This window comes from Rhea pennata, chromosome 2 (assembly GCF_028389875.1).
Source record: "Rhea pennata isolate bPtePen1 chromosome 2, bPtePen1.pri, whole genome shotgun sequence".
NCBI lineage: Eukaryota > Metazoa > Chordata > Aves > Rheiformes > Rheidae > Rhea > Rhea pennata.
This window is the reverse complement of record NC_084664.1, coordinates 144,892,772-144,915,663: the sequence shown is the minus strand read 5'-3', so window position 1 is coordinate 144,915,663 and position 22,892 is coordinate 144,892,772. Positions and strand designations below refer to the sequence as shown.

General features: G+C 39.6%; 1 protein-coding gene across 3 annotated transcripts in view; it reads left to right on the top strand.

Annotated features, from left to right (window-relative positions):
- The first annotated feature begins 606 nt into the window (after positions 1-606).
- Positions 607-22,892, top strand: part of WWP1 (WW domain containing E3 ubiquitin protein ligase 1) — a 59,006-nt gene continuing 36,720 nt past the window's right edge. For 2 of the 3 annotated variants that reach the window (XM_062570535.1, XM_062570534.1), the window contains exon 1: positions 607-745. The gene's annotated coding sequence lies outside the window, so the exon portion shown is untranslated. The remainder of the gene's footprint in view (positions 746-22,892) is intronic. The other variant, XM_062570536.1, reaches the window with a different exon arrangement.

Here is a 22,892-nt window from a genome sequence, read left to right as displayed (position 1 = left end):
CGGCCCTCGATGCAGCGAGGCGCGGGCCTCGGGCGCCCGCACGCACCAGGACTTTCAGGGCCGCGGCGCAGGGAGCACCCGGGCCCGGCGCCCCCGCCCGGGAAAACACGGGAAAAAAAGCGCAGGTTCCGCCCAGCGAGGGAGACGAGCCCAGGCGCCGGCGAGGGAGGCCGAGCGGGCTGCGAGGCCTGCGGGCACCGCGCCTTTATCGCTCGCACACCGCCGCGCCGCCCCGCAGCGCGCAGTGACGCCCAGCGGCCTCCCTTATCCTGCCCGAGCAGGCCCCGCGCGCGGGCGCACCCGCCGCCGCGGCCAGGCCCCTCCCCGCCGCGCGCGCAGGGCGGGAGCCCGCCCCGCCCCGCCCCCGCCGCGGCGCCCGAGTCGGCTCAGCCCGGGGCAGGCGCCCGCAGCGAGCCCCGTCCGCTCGCCTCGGGCTCGCTCGCTCGCTGCGCACAGCCCGGTCCCGAGCGGGGCCCCTCGCCCGGGCGGCGGCGGCGGCGGCGGCGGCTCCGCGAGTTCCTGCCGCCGGTGCCCGGGGCGCGCGCACGAGGCTGGCGCGGCCGTTGGGGGCGCGCGGCGGCGGCGGGCGCGGGCGGGGGCTGGTTGCGCGCGAGCCGCCGATGCCGCGGTGAGATGGCATCATCCTGCGCGGCGGCGGCGGCGGAGCGCGGCGCGGAGGGGTGAGGAGCCGCGGCGGCAGCGAGGAGGAGGAGAAGAAAGGAGGCGGAGGAGGCTGCGAGCCACGGTGAGGAAACAAAACAGGCGGTGCCGCAGCCGCTGCGCCCTGCGGTCTGGCCCGAGGAGGAAAGCGGCGGCAGTTTCCCTCCCTCTTGCTGGCGGCGCGGCCGCGGAAGCGGGGCGCGGAGGGCGGGCGGGGGCGCTGGACGGGGACCAGGCGGGGAGGAGGGGAATGGGCGTGGGGGCTAAAATGGCGAAGGGAGCCGGGGGCAGGTCTCGGTCGCCGGCCCCTTGCCGCCGGCTGAGCTCGCCGCGGCCCCCGGGCCTCGCTGGAGAGCGGCGGGGCTGCGCCGCCCGCCCCGGGTGCCCCGCGTGGGGGCCGGAGGGCCGCCGCGTCCCGCGGTGTCTGCGCGGGGCCTCTCGGCCCACACCTGCCGCGGGCGGGGGCGGCGTGGGGGGGTCGCGACTTCCGTGGGCTTGTGGCGGTGCGGGGCGGGGGGAGGGCTTGTGGCGGGAGGGCCGGAGTGTCGCGGGTGTCCGGTGTCGGGCGAGTAACCTTGTTTATTCCTGTCCGCGGCCTTTCGGGCGGCGGTGGCCGAGGGCCGAGTGCTGACCCGTGTCAAGGCCGAGTGGATCGCGAGAGGCGTTAGCGCTCGGGAGGCAGCGAGGCCGGCGCGGCGTCGGCCCTGGCCCGCTTGTCCGCCGGGGGTGGCGGGAGGCAGAGCCGGGGGTACGGTTACCTCTGGGCTTCGCCTGCCCGCGGTGAAACGGGCGAGGCGGGGAGCAGTCCCCCGCTCCGGCGAGCGGCTGCAACCCCGTCCCCCGCAGTATGTGGCGTGGGCAGGGGGGCGTGCGGGGTGGGCGCCAAGTCAGCGCCCGTACTGCTGAGTTAGAGGCGTCTGCGAGTCCGTCTGCTCCTCTTAGTGCAAGTTTTGCGGAGGAGTCTTGAGAATTTGAGACCTTGAAACACCTATACGTGTTATTTATCGTTTATGTTGTGACACGATGCTGCAACTTAGTGTGAATGTGCATTTGCCTAGTTTTTCTGTACATGTCTTATTTTTGCAACAATATTAGTTCTCTTCCAAGTTAAACTATGGTGATCTCACTCTGCTTCCAGGTCTATAAATGTTTAAGCTGTATGCCAAAGAGAGAAAAGGACTCAAAACTATCTAATCATTTTAATGGAGCCTTTCAGTGTTTGGATTAAACTCTGAAAAGGGATCTTTTAGCATTTTAGCCATATTTTCTTATGGTTCCTGTGTCTCATAGAAAGTCATCAGGATGTTTCGTATTAAAAAAAACCCAGATTATGCAAGTTTGGTAACTGGCTTGCTAGATGATACTATCATTGGATGCAGGCAGTTGGGTTAAATATGGCTGCCCTTCACATTTGTTTTATATATATATATATATATATATATGTGTGTGTGTGTATAAATCTCAATAACAATCTCCACTTAAAATTAATGTTTTGCTTTAATTCTTTTGTTACATAGGAACAAACTGATCAGTGATGATCTGTGGTAACTTGTCACTTAACTTCGGCTTTTTTTAATTTTATATGCTGTCTTATCTGAGTCCTTGTTAATAGATGTATAAACTAAACTATTATTTCTCCTTGATTTTAATAATAAAGATTTAAGAAATTTTCACAGAAAAAAATGTTACGATTTTTCATTCTTTTAAGAAGGATTTCACAGCTTGTAAAAGCACAGTTTATCTGGGAACTTGGCAGAGATGCTTTAAAATAGGACAACTGGAAATATTTTGAACTAATGTTGGTTGTAAACTAATCTGTGGTTTTAAAAGCCTTTTGTCTCTTCTTTGGGCTGTATTTTAAGTTTTCATTTAGATGTCAGATCCTGTAAATGCTACTAGATAGTATATCTTACTAGCTATAGTCTTTTTCTGATGATACTATAGAATTATTCCCTTAAATACATAATTATACTTGAAATAATACAGGCAGTTTTAAATATTCAAGAGTGAATATTTAGCGTGGGACATCTTGTTACCGAAAGAATATAAACTATTTTTGTTGGTGAAATTAATTTGCATTTGTTGCTAAACATCAGCAAACAAAATATTGTAAACGAACTTTGTGTATTTTGTTATAGGATTGACAATAAAGTTAAAATAACCACCTGTCTTCAAGTGCTTCTTAAATTTTGGGAGGATTCATATAGCTCAGAGCCAGCCTCCTTTTCTGATTCTCTGGAAGCTCTGAAAAGATGGAGCAATGCTTGCCAATTCTGTTGCTTTTTCTTTTTTGTTATTACTATTCTCATTTTTCCATACAAATATTGTAAGCTGGAATTTGTACCCAGTCACTTTTCTGGTTTTACTCTTAAAAAGAATGTGTTGTGGGAAAGAGATTCTTCTTCTATTCTGTGTCCAAAAACCAAGATCTATGATCAGAAGATGGTATTGTATTCAGTTTCTTTATTCTTCTCCCAAATTCCTATGCCAATAAAACACTGCATTTAAAACAGAGGTATTGTAATCAAAATTCATGAGCTAAGCCATATTTATTAATTAAAAATGGTTTCTGTTTATGCACTTAGGCCAGACCATTATGGTTGGCTCTTTTGCTAGAACAGAAGTTCATTTTAGAATTTAAGTGACTTGAATAGAATTCATAGATAATGAAGCAAGAAGGCTTGAAGGGGGAATGGATGGAGGGATAGACAAGTGCAAACATTAGAAAATGTCTCTTCCAAGCCCTCCTTAAGTGATTAGTGGAGGTTACTTTTAACTTAGTTAAAAATACTTATTCAAAAGGGGTGAAGAGGAGGGGTGAAGTTACTGGTAAATACTACATTCTCTTTTAAGCTAGGTTAGTACTCTTCTCACCTGCTTCTTCAGGGTAACGTTTACCTCAAATTTTAAAAAATATATAGCTTTGTATCAATTGCATAAGAATCTAAGTTAGTGGTTGAGCTGCTCCAATGTGTTTTCCAGGATGAAAGTTTCAAAACCGTGGGATTTTTTTCCCCCTGTTTCTATCACAGCATCATAATCAGGATCCTTTTGTTTTTGCTGTCTTTATGAAATTTGTAAGCCAGAACTGCCAGGCTCATCTTTGAGTTTAGCTGTGGCTGGTGGAGTTGTTCTCTTGCTTTGGGCTATATACAAACTTTGGTAATAGCAGTTGGTTATGGCCAGATCTGCCTATAAAAGTTTATTTTGTAGAAGTTTTAATGTCAGTGAGGCCACTTTCTTTTTTTTTTTTTTTTTTTCTTTTTTTTTCCTGTCGGTGTTCAGATTTATTATATTCTGCTGATGTTTTACTGTAATGACATACAATGATCATGTTTAAGGACCATCAAAAGTTATCAGAGATCTGACTTTCACTCTCTTGAAGGAAATGGATATGGTTGGAGGGAGAAATCTCCTTTTTCTCCTCAGCAGAAAGGAGTTAGAGTGATCCGGAAAAGGTATTCCATTGCAGCTAGACAAAGGCTTGTAGGAAAGCACAAATCTACAAGTGATGCCCCTTCTTTTTTTCTTAGTTCAGTGACATGATGTGTTTTTGCTGAAATCTGCTCTAGTAGCTTTTTAGAGGGAGTTCTTGCTTTTGTTTTTTATTCTTTTCTTTCAGTGACAAGTTCTAATTACCATCTTTTAGGATACGTTTTTGCTGTGTTTAAGGACATAACAGATTGACTAGAAGCGTACTTGAATTTAGCTCTGTTTTGCAAACCTGATGTTGCTTTATGGAGGAACTCTAACAATTCTAGGGAAAGTATCAACTGTTGGAATAGTTTCAATATGTCAGAATTATTTAATTAGGAGAACACTGATTTCCACCACTGCCCACTTCCCTTTTTAGCATTTGTGACAGAATATTCAGCATACCTTCATCCTTATATTTTAGGTTGCTATTAGACTTACAGTATGAAATCATTAATGATCATAGGTTTGTGCTGTGGTATGCTGGTGTGGTTCTGTAGAAGCATATATGTGGCAAACAAACTGTTTTCCTTCCTTCCTTCCTTGGTCCATCTTGAGGGTTCTGTGAGACTGTCATCTAATGTATGGTTTAGTAATTCAATATTGCCATAAAAGCACTATTTAAAGAGAATGAGATTCAATTTATAAATTCTATTGCCTTTGAAGGATGAATGAATTTTACTTAGATGGTAGTTCTGCTTTATCAGGACTTTTGACTTAGTCTTCAATAAAAATCTGAGAGAAGCATGGTTTTAGCAAAACAGATTATCTATTTGGACTTTTGAAAAATTTTTGTTAATCACATTTTTCTTGTTACTTGAATATTAATGTTCTAGTTCAAGCGGCTAGGGTCTGAGTATATTTAATTGTAACCAGTTCAAAACCTGATAGGCATCCTCAGTGTTAAGGATATTAACTTAGAGGAATTTGTGGTGTAACTAGTATAGCTGTTAGTCTTTTGTAGTGAAATCAGCATCTGTCTAGGAGCAAGGAATTTTTCATTGACTCAAATCACTTGAGAATGATTCTGAATATAAAGATCTGTAGAGCAGTGTGTGTCCTTTTTTTATTTGTCTCTCGATATAAGTGACATAGAAAACTTTAAACATTTGTAACTGATTTTCTCAAGTTCTTTTTAAAGGTACAGAATTAACCCATCTACTTTTTCTGCTCAGATTTTAGTGTTATCTTGTTGAAAATCATTGTGAGGATGGGGAAAAAAATAGCTGAAAAAATGTAGAGAAGAAGTCACCCTTCTAAAATAAATAAGGAAAACAAACTCTTTAGACATTCAAACATCTTTACCTTACAACCTGAAGTAGGCAGGAGAGAGCTCTTATTTGTACTTCTGTGAATACAGAGGAAAATGTACTGAGCATATTCTGTACATATTTCTAGTTACTGGGATTTATACTATACTTTTGTGCTATTAATATTTAAATATAGCAGCAGATTATCAGAAGAATCCTGTAAATTAAACGAGTGAAACCTTCTATCTCTCCCTTAGTATACTTGGGTGAAAAATATGAGAGAATTTCAGATTATATGTGTGTTTTCGTGTAACTAGTGATTTTTTTCAGTATAAATCAAATCAAGTGGGCTGTAATTTTAAAGCAGGGACAAGTAAACAGGAAAGAGTTTTCATAATTTGTAAAATTGCACAATATATTTAGGCATCAGAACTGAAGGAACACGTGTCCAGTTTTGAAACAGTGTTCTGCTAGTTCCTGTGAAATTCAGTAAAGGATAAATTTTCTTTATTTTTGTAAGCATGAACTAAAACTGCTAAGCAGATTGAAATAGATTCATTTGGAAAACTGATTTCATTTTTGCTAACTGGTATACTGAAATTAGCTCTTGCTTTTTGAAGTATGCACAATGACATTAAAGTATCTATGCATAAACCTAACAGTCATAAAGCAAAACAAAATGCAACAGGAAAATTAAAAAGATGAAAAATGATAGGATTGCCAAACTTCTCTTCCCCCCAAGGATAGACGTATGGAAGTTGCTTTTTTATAACTTCAAATTATATTTTTTTTCCTTCATTCTTCTCAAATCCCTCTTTCTCACTGCTTCCAACTTAATTCTTACACTGTTATTTCTTCAAAAGATGACCACTGTCTTATTATAGTAGCAGAAAGATTTAGTTTAAAATAAAAGTCATATTTTGTCTTCCTGATGTAACTCAGAGGATAAGAAGAATTTCAGTGAGTATGGAAAAATTAGTGGAGAGCTCCTAAAATTTTATGTGGCAATTCCCCCCCCCCCCAAAAAAAAAAAAAAAAAAACAAACAAAAAACCCCCCAAAACAAACAAACAAACAAACAAAACAAAAAAAAAACCACCGATTGACCTGATTGAGGGTCTTTTCCAATTAAAAGAAAAACAGCAACAGAAACAAGGACACATTAAGTGAAACTGTTAAACATTAGTTTCAAAACAAAAAGAAAAGGAAGTGGTTCTTCACACAGCTTGTGAGGTGTGGAACTCCTTACTGCAGGTTGAAGTACATATGAAAAGTTTACATAACTGTATTGTAAACTTTTTGCAGATTTTCTTCTGCTGCAGAGTAGCTGAAGGCAATATTTTATAGCCTTTGAATCCAAAGGCAGATCTTGTATTTTCTTGATTGATGTATTGATGCATTTTCTTGTATTAATGTCCGTAGTAAGGGATATTTTCAAGAACTTGACTCAACTAGTCAAATTTGCATTTCATATTATAATTATCTATCTTTATGGGGTAAACATAATTTGCAGCAGGAAGGGTGTGTTGACCATGTCATACAAATTTGGATGTGTGGATAATGGATATTGGAAATGCTTTTCTCTTCCCCTTCCCTCCTTCCCCCTCAAAAATGCCTCTGAAATCAACAAAAATAGGGGAATCATTCTGAAAATCTACTTTCTTCAATAGGAAATTGCTAAAACTTCACAGCAAAGTTCATTCAGTCTCCTGATTTCAAGGCAATATTTCAACTATTCATCCCAAGAATTAACTGTTACTGCCTTTACTTTCACAATTTTTGCCTTGCACCAGACAAGATACTGATCCTTGCGACAATGTATCCTTATATTTCTCAGGAATGCCATCTGTTCTGTTGAAGTGAAAGTGACTGATATTTCAAACGCTTCTGTCCTACAAAATTTAAGTACTTGTGGTCCACTGATTCCTTTGTAGCTTTGAATGAAACAATGTGAAATACATTGATGTGGTCAAGCACTGAGCCTTGAGGATTCAAGCTCATGGTCTTTAGATCCTTCTGGTAAGACTTATGTTACTCATTTTCATTTCTTACCTTTTGTGTGATAACATTGCTTATAAACTTGTTAAATTTTGGAATCAGATAAATTCAGATTATAATTATCTTTTAAAATAATCAGCAGAAGTAGGCAGTTCTTGTTTTTGGAAGTGAGAATTATTTATCACCTGAGCATCTCACTGAGGACTGAGTTGAGTTCTCCAATACTTTAAAGACTTAAGGCCTCTTTGAAAAGGTCGTACAGGTTCAGTCTGTTTGTTTTTGACTTTCTGTGGTGCTGTGAGGCTAGTCTGATATAGGAAATAGCACACTGAGGCTGATAAGAGATATCCAAGTAAGAGCAAATTAGTTGTGTGCTGAGTGATTGCCCTTAGACAGTAATAGGCAAGATTAGTGGTCTGCGCAGGGAATTGGGACAGACGTGTTAATGTTACAAGCACACACTGCTGAGGCAGAGCTGGAAGGAGGCTTGCATAATACATTTTAAAAAGCAACTAGTAGGAGAAAAGAGAGTGAGAACTCACAATGACTACTACTATATACCTCTTGGAACTATTTGCTCAGATAATGTCACTGAGGAGAGGTAGATCACAGGAAACTTCTTACTGCCAAGAAATGTGGAAAAATCCTTTCTACTGCTTTAACCTTTAACATTGGGTAGATACTTGTAGCTTCTTTGTGCCCTCTTTCCTCTTTTGTGCTTAACATCTAACATCTTTATTTTATGTTTTGCTGGAATATTTTGAGTTGTTAGTTTTGCTATGATACAAGCAGACATGTTCTTAATTAGTAATGGCTGTCATGACAAATAAGGTGGTCATCAGACTGGCATGAACTCCTCTGAGTGTGGGTTTTGTAAGCTTTCTGGATATGTGCTCAGGCTGCTTGCCTGCTATGAAGCATATATCTACCTGTTTTTCTTATTGCTGTAATATACATTAGCCAAAGTTTTAACAGGGAAGCACCTGTGTGTGACTGCAGTCAGAGTTTGTTTGTGGTGTAAGTATACTAAAAACTGCCCATATTCTAGAGATGTGTTCTAGTATACTAGATTGCTCTTGAGGTAAGTTTGGCCTTTGAGCCAAGCAGAATGGATGGTTTTGAGCTCATGCTGCAGCCCTTTGCTCAGCAGGGCAGGATTTGGGTTTTTCTCCTCTATATTGCTGTTGATTTTTATGAAGCTTGCGGGAACTTAATGTATCAGCAGACATTACCTCTCAGTTAAATTTAACTGAATCTAGTGAAAGAATTCATTTAAAGTGATGGGGAAGGGAGTGGGAAGAGATAGACAGTTGGACAGTATGAATCATACATGTGATGTTTTCCTTGGAAACCAGGTTAAAAAGGTCTTCGCTGAAGAGTTGCTCATCTATCCATAAAGCAAAACAGAAGAGGTGGACATGCGGCAGTGGAGTCATAGTCGTGATTTGTTTAGACCCCTTGCATAACATAGTCTGAAAAAATATGTTTTGTAAACCTTTGTAATTTTACAGTGTTTTTTGTTAGATCCTAATATGAGGCTGGCAGTGTGGTGTAGTTAATTCATAGAAAAATTTTGCAACAGTAACTTTCAATTTTCTGAAGCAGTAGTCAATGAGTATGCTTGAAAAAAGAATATTTAGAACATTTGTTACATGTAGCTTGCTCTCCATGCCCATTTCCAATATGAATGGACCAAGGTTTCTTTGCTTGATGGGGAAAAAATGAATATAGGTTGACTTAAGAAAGATATTGTGTGAAGAGAAGTGGCAGTTTGCCTTCCAGTTCAAATCTGGGTAGGTCTGCTATAGTGTTTGCAACTTTGAACTTGCTAACAAAATATTTGCAGCTTGTCAGGAATGTTGAAATATCTCTGGAGGAGCTGTTAGCTGTCAGGAAGAACTATCAGTTAGATCTAGTCTTGCCAACAAAGCCTTACTGACTTTCAAAAGGAGACTGCTGAACTTGAAATTCTACTAATGTCAAAACAGGTTCTAAGAAAGCTAGTGGTGTATCCCTGTCAGTTTGGGCCATAGGATTGGTGCATGTATATGAAATACTACCCTGTCTCTTACTATTTTGCCTGTTCTGAGGATTCAGTCCGAAAAGCCTATTGGTGATTTAATAATAATAATAAAAAGATTAAAGAGAAGGAGGGAGGGAGAGAGAGAACTTTGAGAACTTTCTCACAGCTTTATCCTCCTTGGTTTTGTAGAAGTCGGATTTGCTACTTAGCATTCTTGGATCCTTTTTCAGTCCTCTGAATCTCAAGTAATTCCCTGTTTCGAGAATGCCCATAAGCTGCTCTTAAATGAATGACTAGGGGATATTGTCTGCTGAAGATAGTTTTAATAGTGCTCTTGAGGAAGCAGCAAGGCATTTGGGACTATACATAGTGAATGTGTTTCATGGGGTGAATGTTTGGTGCTAACAGCACGTTCTCATTGCACCACTTTCAAAAAAAAGTTTACAGCATTCAATATTAGCGTGAATAATCCTACAAACATAAATGTTTTGAAACAGTGCTTATAACTTTTTCCTATCTTCCATATCTATTTGTTTATGTAATTATTATTTGTAAGTCTGAATACTGCTGCTTTTATTGTATTTACTTCTTAGGTAGTAAAGTCTTACTTGCTTTTTTTTTTTTTTTTTTTTTTAACATGTATATTTTTTAAACTCACCAGTGACTTCAGCACTTCCAATACCTAAGGAATTGGGGAAACTATTAGTAACTAGAAAAGGAATCTGTAGGATTGTTCTCATCTTGGTATGCAGCTATAACAGAATAGTTATTTTGTTAAATAGTTGAAAGTAGCTTATTTTTCATTTTAATAAATGATATTCTGGAATTATTGTTAATGTGTGAGAGATTTTTCTTTCTTTTCCCATTAAGGTAGAGGCCCATTAAGTATTTGTTTGACTGAAGTTTAAAACCAGTAGTAGATGCAATAGTAAATAATAATATTGTTCAATAAATGATGGTCTTCTCATAACAGTCCTATCCTAGAAGTACTGTGATGTGTTTCCTTAGTGTGATGAGGAGTAAAACCTATACTCTTAGCAATATTATTTTAACCAATCAGTGAAATACGTAAATTGTTTTCAGTTTTTAGTTTTCTAACCTATTAAACACTGATTTAAGTTACTATTTTTAGTACTTTTAAAAATGATACTTCATGGTAAAGGACACTATTTAAGACTACTCACTAAATGTTACAAAATTGATTAGTCAAAGTTCTTACATTTGAAATGAAAAAAAGCTTTATAGACAATAAGTCTTATGCTATTTTTTACCTTTTTTTACATTCACATTTTACATTTTTGGGGGCATAGGACTGTATCTTTCTTTGTTCTCACATGGGTTCTTAAAGTTAATAGTCTTTCCTTCTTTGAGCATGCTGTCATAAAGTTATGACTGGTACTGTTGCAGCTACTTTCTTCTTCACGATACATCATTTTAAATACATCTAGAAAAATGATGGAAGACATGTAGGGTTCCAATTTTAAATATATTTTTAAACTTGTTACACATGACTTCACTTGTGCTTCTGTGCTGAATAATTAAAATATTTCCCAGAAAAATTCCAAATAATTTAGATGTGAAAATCAAATACAAAAATATACATAGCACTGAAAGTTAAAAATTGTAAAGGTGAAAGTAAGGGGAAAAAATAAAGGGATTGAAAACCAAGAAGTGGTTGAATTGATGCAGAGGGAAAAAAATGATATGTTTGGGAATTAATATGACAACTTGTATCAGGGCAAAAGCAAAACATGAAAAGACAAGGAACTTGAGCTAACATTTAATGTCATATAAACAGATTGGTTAAGTTAAATTGAAAAAATGCAGTCCTTTCAGTGTAGCGCACTCAGGTTAGGAAACAAAGGTTAAAGTTGTTTGTGTAACTTGGACTTTGTCTTCCTTGTGTATGCCTTATGAGAGTTGCAGATCACAGGGCTGATTACTGTTTTTCTCCTACTAGACTATTTCATTCAGTATATAGCGTGAGATGAAATAAGGCCTGCTGCTTAATGATGCCAAATTAGTCTGTAGTTCTTGCTCTATTTGCCTTAAATCCAGTAAATTTAAAAATATCAAGGCTATGTGACATCTCTATATTTATTCTAATAAAAAAGCTCATAATCTTTTTCACATTTTCAACTTACAGTAATTTCAAGGAAAAGTTAGTTATGGCTGTATAACTGATTAAAATAAGTTGATTTACAACTAAATATAACCTTTTTAAACACTACTTGCTAGCCAGAAGAATGCATAATGAGAGTGAGGTAATTAAAACGTTTGTATAGCTAAAAATATTTTCCTATTTTTCGTGTTTGTATTGTGTTCAGTTTGGTTCCTTAGGAGTGATGAGTGTGTATATGAAGGAAACTTTCTAGATGTGTGCAGTTTGTCAAAACAACATTTTGCAGTATTTAATTAGTTATACTTAAAAACTAGGAATGTAAAACGCTGTGTGTGTGTTTTATATCCTGTTATCCTACTGAAAGCTTTTAATCAAAATACTTACTGGTTAATTTTGATTCAAATGTGCAAGATGTCCATGCCTAGTAATTTTCACTGGAAGCCTCTGTTTACAGGAAAGGATTTCTTTTTTTTCCTCACACGTACCAATAAATTATTAGTTAATACAACCTAATGCCTTGGCCTCTTAGCTGTATCCCTAGTCCATCACACCTAAAGCAAACTACTGACTTTACTTCACAATACATTCTTAATTACCATGAGCTTGGCCAGGAGGGAGAATAGAGCTGCTGACGTTTTGAGTTGGCCTGGAACAGATCTTAAAAGAACCTATGTCTTAACTGGAAGAGCACAGATCAAATTTTCCTAAAGTGAACAACATCAGATTGATTTTATTATCACCATAGAGCAGAAAGTTTAGTGGTTTTAATATGGCCATTTTAAGGCATATGAAGGCTCTCCCTTGTTGTAAATATAGTCTTTCCATTAGTTCTTACAGTAGCAAGCCTGTTTGTGGAGCTTAAGGAAATAGGGCTTTGATTTTAAAGTTCTGTATTTGTCTGGGTATAAGTGCTGTTGTAATTTTAGTTGTTGATGACCAAAGTTGTCTATTTAAGGAGTGTCAAGTCTTAGAAGTTTTTCGATAGTTATTGGAGGCAAGAGAGGAGTTCTAGAAATAGCCCTTTAGCATCTATCCTGCTCAGTTTAATAAAGGCCAAAAAGTCTTTAGGCATATGTATTCTCCAGATCTGAAACAAAAGTGTCAGATTTCAAAGCTTAATGTTAAAGAAGAGTAGCTTTGAATTTATTTAGATATATGTACTAGATAGTAACTTATTTCTCTCTTAGGTATCTATCTGTGGAGTAAAAATCATGATATCGTAGAATCATAGAATCAGTAAGGTTGGAAGGGGCCTCTGGAGATCATCTAGTCCAACCTCCCTGCTCAGCAGGGTCACCTAGAACATGTTAGCCGGGGTTGCATCCAGGCGGGTCTTGAAGATCTCCAGAGGAGACTTCACAACCTCCATATGTGTGGGGGGGAAAGTGATATGGTGGTGGGGGGAAAAGATAGGCAATTTTTGGCTTGTGTAGCATGAAGAGGCTAACAAAGGGAAGGGAAATTTATGATATGCCTTAAAACTATCTGTTGAATGCGTGATTTCTGATACCTAGTTGAGTAGGTTCCAGCATGAACAATATTTTAAGTCACAAGGTTAGCTTTTGAAAGTGTCGTGTGGGCTCCAGTGAACATAAGGCCTGAGAGACAGAGGTAACGACTGGTTTGTAATATATTCTGCTGGGTTGTCTTTTTTCTTTAATCTGTCTAGGTACATTAAGCATTTGGCATGCTGAATATATCATAGCAGTGGCATGTTTTGGATTCAGCAATTTGATGTTTTTGTTAAGATATCTACTATGTTTGTAGAGATACTTTAACAGTTCTGCTTTTATTGCTCAAGGATGCCATCTCTCCCTTCAGTACAGGAAGGACCACTTGAATTTTTCTCATGATATTAGGAAAGTTAAGAGGGATGGATCCAGCAAGATCTATTTCAAGATTAGATCTTCCTCTTAATGCTTCATAACTTTTATCAGAAGTTTGAGAGTGGGTGGAATTTGATATTCAGGGGCATAAGATAACTGAGATTTTCTTTATTATTAATAAATGTATGAAAGTAGTTCTTCAACAGCTGTGGCTTGTTCAGAGACGTGACCTGTCTTTGTAAAGAGTGCCTTTTGAATGAAGGATCTCTTAAGATTACTTAGGGATTGGATGTATTTTTTTTGTGTGAATGAATTGATGTCTAGGGTCTAGCTCCACACTGGGACTGGCAATCTGTGCTTGCTTTATGGAGGTAGATATGTTCGTCTGTGGATTCTCTGTCATCTTATGTACTGTGAAGTAAATTTTTGCTGTTGATGATGGAGTTAAAGATATCAGTCTTGTTGTAGATAGATGAAGAGTGATAGTTATTAAATTTGTTGTGGAAATAAGTGACAAATCTAGATAATATAGAAGTCTTTGGTTCAGTTTTAAGAAGAAAATCCTATTTTATTTTCTGTTGTATGGAATGAGTTTCCAAGATGAAATTTTCCCAATGTCAGAAGGAGACATCCTAATTTTTTTTAAAAAAATACAGAGATACTGCTTCTCTCTGGAAGGTATCAAACTTGCTTATTTATTTATTTAATTCAGTTAATTAGAAGTGTGTTCAATTTGTTATTCACAAAATCAGAAAAAAAAATCATCTCTTTCGATAGAGATACATGATCAGATTATATGTACATGTCACAAGTCTTCATGTGGACAATATTCACTTAGTAATGATCCTTCTGGTACTAACAGTTATCACCACATTGATGATAAATAGTGAAATAGACCTTCAAATCAGAAGTGCACTGAATAGAAATGTTGGATCTTACTGGAAGTCCGGTGTGAGGAAGGGGAATCAGTTAAGAATCTGCTGGTATTTGAAATGAGTTCAGTTCTTTGTTCTTTTTGTATTTTTGTTCTTATTTTTAGACCAAGAACTTTCTTCCGAGATTAGACGATTTGGTTTCATTGTAGAAGAGTCATGATTTACTTTTTAAACCTTTGAAGGTAAACTCTTTTTGAGAAGTAAAGAGAAGACATGGAAAGGTGGTTTCCGTTTGGTCTGTTAACAATTTCAGTGCTTTTCTAATCTGACTTTCCTAATTTGGATTATTGAATAACTGCTTTTGTTTGCTGTTTTAGGCATTGTGTTGTCCTAAAAGCTACTGTACTGAAATCTCAAATTCTTTTATTTCTGGGTTTACCACCACTTACTACCTCTAGTAGGTATAATCATTTCACGCTTTTACATGCTGGCATTTTTGATATTGTGAAAACAGCAATTACTTCAATACTATTAAAGGTTTGGCACAAGAGATTATTGATTTTAAAACGCTCTAAGTGTCAACCTTCATTTACTGATCTCATCTACAATAACTGATCTAAACTTCAGGAATGTGAGGACTGGGGGAGAGATTTTTGAGAGACTTTGGAGCCTGTGGTACAGGATGACAGAGCAGCTGTGTTGTAGCATTTTTCAGTAAGGGGATGATTGTCCCACTGGGTCAGAGAGAGTAGGAAATCATCTGCCTTCTTAGCTTCAGCCCTTCTTTATCCACTGAAGGAACAAGAAGGCTTCCTAACAGTGTTGTCCCATCTTGGGAACAGGAATCTGTATTTGTGGAGGAAGGAGAACACAAAGGGAATAATTCAAGTGTAGCATGGAAATCAGTATTGTGAAGACTGTGGTAGTTTAAATATTGCTTAGTTTTGCATCTAATAGAATTGTAATGGTATTGTGGTAGCTCTATGTATTCCATCGCTAAATAATATTGATAAAGGTATGATCATGTCATTAGATAGCTTGCTAATGATCCTAAGCAACCACATTTTTGTTCTTTTCTATTTTAAGGATCTCTTATGTCTAGAATTTCTAATCAAAATAATATAACCTTTTTTGTTCATGTTTATGTTTTGTAACAAGCAAAAGTGACTAATGGAAATATTGTTGTTTTCCTGTGGCTCCCGCAGAACAATATTCATAGTTCTTAGGGTTTCACATCACTTATTCCCGCCCCCCCCCTTACTTCTGTCCTTTTTTGATTGAGGGGAAGTCTTGAATACACAAACTTCCTTTAAAAAAATCACTGAGAAAAGATTTTTCTGCATTTACGTGCTTATTTGGAGGATATGGTGAGATACAGGAAAAATAATAAATATTGATGGCATTATGGTGACTATAGTCAATTGAAAGGAAGACACTGGAGAGAGATTACTAATATTTAGGTACTTTGCTTATCTACTCCCTTTGTCCTTGTTGAATGCATTATACAGCTAGACCTCAAGTTTTCTTACTCAGATTTTGGGAATATAAGAAGACTCTTGATTTGCCAGTGGTCATTTGTGGTATAATCTGTACTCTTGCTTGCTTTTGCTTTTTGCCATCAGTCATGTTTTATATTTTCTCTACAACAGAAGTGTCAGATCAGCAAGAAAAGAAATCTGTGTTCATTAAAGCACCATCAGTGAGCGCAAATACACTCTGATTCAATTTAACTCATTTTAAATTAAAATTATATTTATTTTCTCTTTTGTCTGGTATCAGCTGAAACGGCAGTCACTTCCTGAAGTGCTCTTATTACAGTTTCATAAAAGTATCTGATCTGTCTGAAATTAAATCAGGGAAAACTGGCATAGTCCAAACTGACATATGGAAAACTTTTATAAATGTAGATCTATCTTGTTCATTCACTTAGCTTTTGGATGTTTTCTGAGTTCCTGGCTATGTCCTTGTTAGTATTTGTTACAGAGGTCTGACCTTGTATAAGTAGAGAGTGTTTGTGTGCAGTCCTACTACTGGTTTTGTGATCAGAACTTGTCATATTTCTGTCGATATAACAAGAGAGCTTGTATTAATTGCATCATCTCAGCAAGGCATCCTTGAAGTTTGCATGAATGTAACGTTCAAAATACGCATGTTACTACAAGTGCAACAAATTTAAATTTCATCCTCCTGAGTTGGAGCTTCTTGGATAGTTCCTTGATATTTTTCCCATTTGCGAATCTTTTGGTTTAAAGTTAATTTGAAAATTCATGTAACATATCTTTGTTTCTGCTGATTTATTGCTGTTCCTGTATTTTAACTGTGTCATGTGACAGGACCATCTATTGTGAGATGGTATCACAAATAATCGAGTAATAGTTATCTTAAACTAAATGCAACTTTTTAACCTTTTTTTTCCTCCTAGATTCATTCCTGTGCTATTGTATTTTTATTAATAATAAAAGTATTTTTCTGTTGGTTGACATAGTTTCCTATATCTAAATTGCTTAGTCCTTTATGAAAAATATTTTCTTCAATTATGGGGATGTAAAGCACCAATGAATTTCTAAATATGTATTTACTATATCAGTGATACTTCTAGCTGTCAACTTTACAAGAAATACCGTCTTCTGTATCAGAACAGAGCAGTACAAAGTCCCAGACAAGTACATTCATTAGCAAATAGGTGATGCCATTCAAAATTTATCTGCTTAAATTAATCATTTACTAAAGTCTGAAAAAATAAATACTTGGAGTTCCTGCTAGAGTAGTTGTCCAAATTTCTGTCATTTTAGTAGTGGTTTGGGATTTAAAGAAATGCTTCACAGAAGTATAAATTTAATAATATCATTACTGTTTTTAACTAGATTCTTTTTTGAAACTGTTTATTCACCTAAATTATGATTTTTTTCCCCTTCCATTGAATACTATGTCAGCTGTTATGCTATTTAACTAGGGACTTATTTTTGTCCTAATTGACCTGTACCCAAGGTATTTGAAACTAAAGTAATACTAATTTTATCATATCTGTTATAGTAGTTTATAGAATCATAGAATCAGTAAGGTTGGAAGGGACCTCTGGCGATCATCGAGTCCAACCTCCCTGCTCAGCAGGGTCACCTAGAGCATGTTAGACAGGGTTGCATCCATGCAGGCTTTGAAGATCTGCAGATAAGGAGACTGCACAACCTCTCTGGGCAACGTGTGCCAGTGCTCCGTCACTCTCACACTAAACAAATTCCCCCCTCACATTCAGGCAGAACTTCCTGTGCTTCAATTTCTGCCCATTGCCTCGTGTCCTGTCACACGGGACAACCAAAAAGAGTTTATCCCGTCCCCTTGACACCCTCCCTTCAGGTACTTGTACACATTGATAAGATTCCCCCTCAGTCTTCTCTTCCCCGGGCTGAAGAGGCCCAGCTCTCGCAGCCATTCCTCATAGGGCAGGAGCTCCAGCCCTCTGATCATCTTTGTAGCCCTACGCTGGGCTCTCTCTAGTAGCTCCATGTCTCTCTTGTCCTGGGGAGCCCAAGATGAGGCCTCAGCAGGGCTGAGTAGAGGGGCAGGATCACCTCCCTCGACCTGCTGGCAACACTCTTCCTAATGCACCCCAGCAGACCATAGGCCTTCCTGGCCACAAGGGCACATTGCTGGCTCCTGGTCAACTTGTTATCCACCAGCACTCCCAGGTCCTTCTCTGCAGAGCTGCTCTCCAGAAGGTCAGCCCCCAGCTTGGACTGGTGCCTGGGGTTATTTTTCCCTAGGTGTAGGACTCTGCCCTTGCCCTTGTTGAACCTCAGGAGGTTCCTCTCCACCCAGATCTCCAGCCTGTCCAGGTCTCTCTGAATGGCAGCACAGTCCTCAGGTGTGTCAGCCACTCCTCCAGCTTCGTACCATCAGCAAACTTGCTGATGAGGCACTCTGTCCCCTCATCCAGGTCGTTGATGAAGAAGTTGAACAGGATGGGACCCAGTACTGAGCCCTGGGGGACGCCACTAGCCACAGGCCTCCAACTGGACTCTGTGCCACTGGTGATGACCCTCTGAGCTCTGCCTTTCAGCCAGTTCTCAATCCACCTCCCTGTCCACTTGTCTAACCCACACTTCCTGAGCTTGCCTAGGAGGATGTTATGGGAGACAGTGTCAAAAGCCTTGCTGAAGTCAAGGGACACAATGTCCACTGCTCTGCCCTCACCTACCCAGACAGTCATCCCATCATAGAAAGGCTATCAGGTTGGTTAAGCAGGATTTCCCCTTGGTGAATCCATGCTGACTACTCCTGATCACCTTCTTTTCCTCCATGTGTCTGGAGATGACCTCTAGAATGAGCTGTTCCATCCCCTTTCCAGGGATGGAGGTGAGGCTGACAGGCCTATAGTTGCCTGGGTCCTCCTTCTTGCCCTTCTTGAAGACTGGAGTGACATTGGCTTTCTTCCAGTCCTCAGGCACCTCTCCAGTTCTCCAGGACCTTTCAAAGATGATGGAGAGCGGCCTGGCAACAACATCCGCCAGCTCCCTCAGTACCTGTGGGTGCATCCCATCTGTGCCCATGGATTTGTCGATGTCTAGCCTGCCCAGAATGTCTCTAATCCTTTCCTCCTCAACCAAAGAAAAGTCTTCCCTTCTCTGGACTTTCTCCCTCACATCCAGGCTGCAGGATTCCTGAGGGCTGCCCTTAGCAGTGAAGACTGAAGCCAAGAAGGCATTCAGTAACTCTGCCTTTTCTGTATCCCTTGTCACCAGGGCCCCTGCCCCATTCAGTAGCGGGCCCACATTTTCCCTAGTCCTCCTCTTGCTGCTGATGTATTTGAAGAAGCCCTTCCTGTTGTCCTTGACATCCCTTGCCAGACTCCATTCCAGTTGGCCCTTAACCTTCCTCGCCGCATCTCTGCATACTCTGACTGCATTCCTGTAATTCTCCCAAGTAGCCTGTCCGCTCTTCCACTTCGGTGTACTTTCTTCTTCTGTCTGAATTTGGCCAGGAGCTCCTTGCTCACCCATGCAGGTCTCCTGCCCCTTTTGCTGCACTTCTTACTCATAGGGATGCACTGCTCTTGAGCTTGGAGGAAGTGATGCTTGAATACTAGCCAGCTCTCCTGGACCCCCCTTCCTTCTAGGGCCTTAACTCATGAGATTCCACCAATTAGGTCTCTGAAGAGCCCAAAGTCCACTCTCCTGAGGTCCAGGGTTGCAATCCTGCTTGTTGCCTTAATTCTTCCCTGCCGGATCCTGAACTCCACCATCTCTGTCACTGCAGCCAAGGCTGCCCCCCAACCTTCACATCTCTAACCAGTTCCTCTCTGTTGGTAAGCACAAGGTCCAGCAGGACACCCTTCCTCGTAGGCTCCTCCACCATTTGTGACAAGAAGTTATCATCTATGCGTTGCAGGAGCCTCCTGGACTGTTCATGCCTTGCTGTGTAGTAGTTAGATTGTACTCTCTTAGTTGGGGTACTGGTGATGTATGATAAGGATGGTTTAGAAAGAAGTGCTGTAATAACTATGAACTTCACATGGCACTTGAGACTGTCTTTTAATTTGTTTTTAATGTGGAGGAATTTCTATGGGGTTACTGAGACAGTTCTGAAATGTAAAGTTCCACATCCCTTTTGACCAACGAAGTTCAGCCTAGATAGTTGAGTGAGGAGCTGTAGCAAGCTCTGTTCAGGAATGTTGTAACTGTAGCTTTTGTTAGAATTAATTTTCTGATTTTGAGGAAGAATATAACTACATGGATAGTAAATCTTTCATTTCTGTGTGTAATCCTCTTTCTACGATTATTTAGCAGATAACATCAAAGTCATTAACCCTTATTCAACATGTTTAATAGGTAGGTCATTTATTTTCAATAACAAGTAAAAGAGATTTAGGGCTGAGGAAACAAAAAATTATGTGCATGATGCAAGGAAGCAGTAAATGGTGCCCATAAGACATAATGTTTCTTCTCCATTAGAGGTTGGAGCTTGCACAATTGGAAATTGAACTACTGGATCTTTTAGTGTTTCTTCACTAACTAATTTTCTTCCTCATGTTGATTTTCTTGCAAATTAGAACAAGCAAATACTAGTATTTTACTTTTGACATTGTCCCTGGTTGTGGAGAACTTCTCAATCTTCCAGATGAGTATCATCATTTTAATTACTTCCTGTGGTTGCCAACTCCTCCCATTCTTCACCAAAATCAGACAACTTGCTTAGTTAAAATTTTGGTTATTCTTGGCCCTGCAAACTTAGGTACTTTGGGCTCATAAAGATGATAGGCTGCTAGTCCTTGAAACTTTTTTTTTTTTTTTTTTTTTTTTAAGAATTTCCAGTTGTAGAATTATTATCTTTCTCAGCTTGTGAAAAAACATATTGCTGAGGAAGTGGAAAAGTGTCGGTGTAATCCTATCCTAGTGCAAGTCTGTCTGTCCCTCTGCCGTGTGAGTTCTTTGCTGTCCTTGCTAAGTTTCATAAGGTGCTTGCTCATTCTGTTGCGCCCTTGGCCTCTCCAGAAGCCTGAAGTTTTTTGCAAACATTTATATCAACATTATTGTTTTATTTACTAGCCTTTTCTTTTCTCCATCCTCCTGATTATAAATTTATAGACAGTGATAAGATCCACTTTGTCTTTATTGTTACTATACTAAATATTTTTTCTAATCTTTAATTGTTTTCATTCTTCAGTAGAACTTTTTTGTCCTATTCTTTCCTTGAATTTATACAATGTCACTAATACTATTTTTATGACTACTGGAAACACTTCGTTTAATAGATACTATTTTTTAAATATCTATAGCTGCTTCGTGGCAGTAATTTTCCTATCAAAGACTGAGGGACTGTGAATAAGCTTCAGATTATGCTTCTCCTCTTTATTTGTGTAGCAGCATTTGCCGCCTTTTGTATTTCTAGAACAGCCTTCAGAGAGTAGTAGGTGTCCAAATCTCCAGATAAGCTCCTTCATCTTGTACAGTGTAACTTAGTGCTAACTTTTCTTGCTGAAGACTTTGTTTGCCTGGAAAGACTCATTCAGATATGAGAGTGTGAACCAAGCATCAGGCAATTAAGCTTTTTTAATTTTTGACATACACGTGCAGAAGAGGTCACTAGAAAAATGATTGATTAATTTTCTCCATTCGATTCAGTCAAAGAAAATCTAATGTCCCTCTCTCTCCCCTTAATTTCTAATCAATAAAACAAAGATGGGGAGTCCTACAACTTGTAATCACCTTGTGTTTCAAAGTTTCAGAAGCAATCAGTTCAACTGATTTACTCTGTTCGGTGAAGTCATTTTATATAAAAGTGTAATATAACACTTTCTTCCTGTTATTGTTGATGTAGAAATACACGTTTAATTAAAAAAGAAAAACTTAATGCTATTTTTTTGCATGCCTGCTAATGGCTTACTTTATTTACAGTCTCCTAAGCAAATACAAATTAGGAACTACAGTCATTGCTCTGTAAAACTACCTAGATGTACCGTATCAGCAGGAATGTAGGATTCACTTTCATGGGGGCAGAAACAGAACACCGTGGTGCCGCTCACGTGGAATGCATTCAGTAACTGTCCCAGAAACGTGCAGTCCTCTCCTAATCACACGCCTAACTTCGTTTCATCTCCTTGCTGTGTTGGGATCTTCTTGCCATTGTGATCATTTCTCGCTCGTGGGGAAAGATGGAAAGCTCTGTGCAGTACACTCGCTTTGCTGTTATCTGGACATTGGCAAGCCACATGTATTCCAAGTCCATTCAGCAGTTTAGGAGCAGGCAGAGCCAGAAACTCGGGTTAGGGCAGGTGGTATGTCTTGAAGACAAGTCAGCAGAAGTCTGAGAAGATGAAGCAATGGACTGTCTACCTGAGGGACGTTGAAAGTGGTGTTTTCTTGTTTGTTTTCTTGCTCTGTGTGTTTGAGGACTAGAAAAAAAAAGCTAGTGTTTGTGGCCTAAGTAGGTTGAAAAGTAGGGAAAAAACCCAGTAAAAACAATGATTTTATCAGTGTTAAAATATGCCTAAATTAATTTTTTCATATATGGTTATAACTAGATTGCAGATCTTGATTTCTTGTGAAAAAATTGCGTTTATTTTCCATGGAATTGATTGTATGTATTGCTCCTGTAATGTCTTCTACATTATTATTGATACTGGTTGAAGTTCACAAAAATAAATGTATGGACATATGTCCAGACTGTGGGAAGTGTATTTTAAATGTATTATTCTTTTTTTGGTAAAAGATAGCTGTTTTGTAAAAACAGAGAATATGTTTTATTTCTAGCTTTATTTCAGGTGGTGAGGGGGAGTGATGTTGTCTGCATGTGCTTCAGGTGTGGTTGGTTCCCATAGCTGAGAGCCACAGCATCTTAGAGACACTGAATGAATGTGAGATAGGGGTGGTCCTTATAAGCACTTGCTCTCTCAAGAGATGAAAAAACGTGATTAGTGAATAAGCAACAGTGGTATTGAACACTGACTGCAAATCTAGGAACAGAATTCAAATCTTCTTGTTCTGAATCACTTACTGTGGTGCTTAATTGCATACTTCTGTGGTAATCTGATTTTCAGGCATCTAAGCATTTCGGACATTTTGTTCATTTGAAGTTATTGGCACCCCTGAAGTCAGGACCAAAAGCATTCCTTACGGAGATAGGAATAACGATTTTTTCACAAGTGTAATTTTTCTTACCTTATACAGTT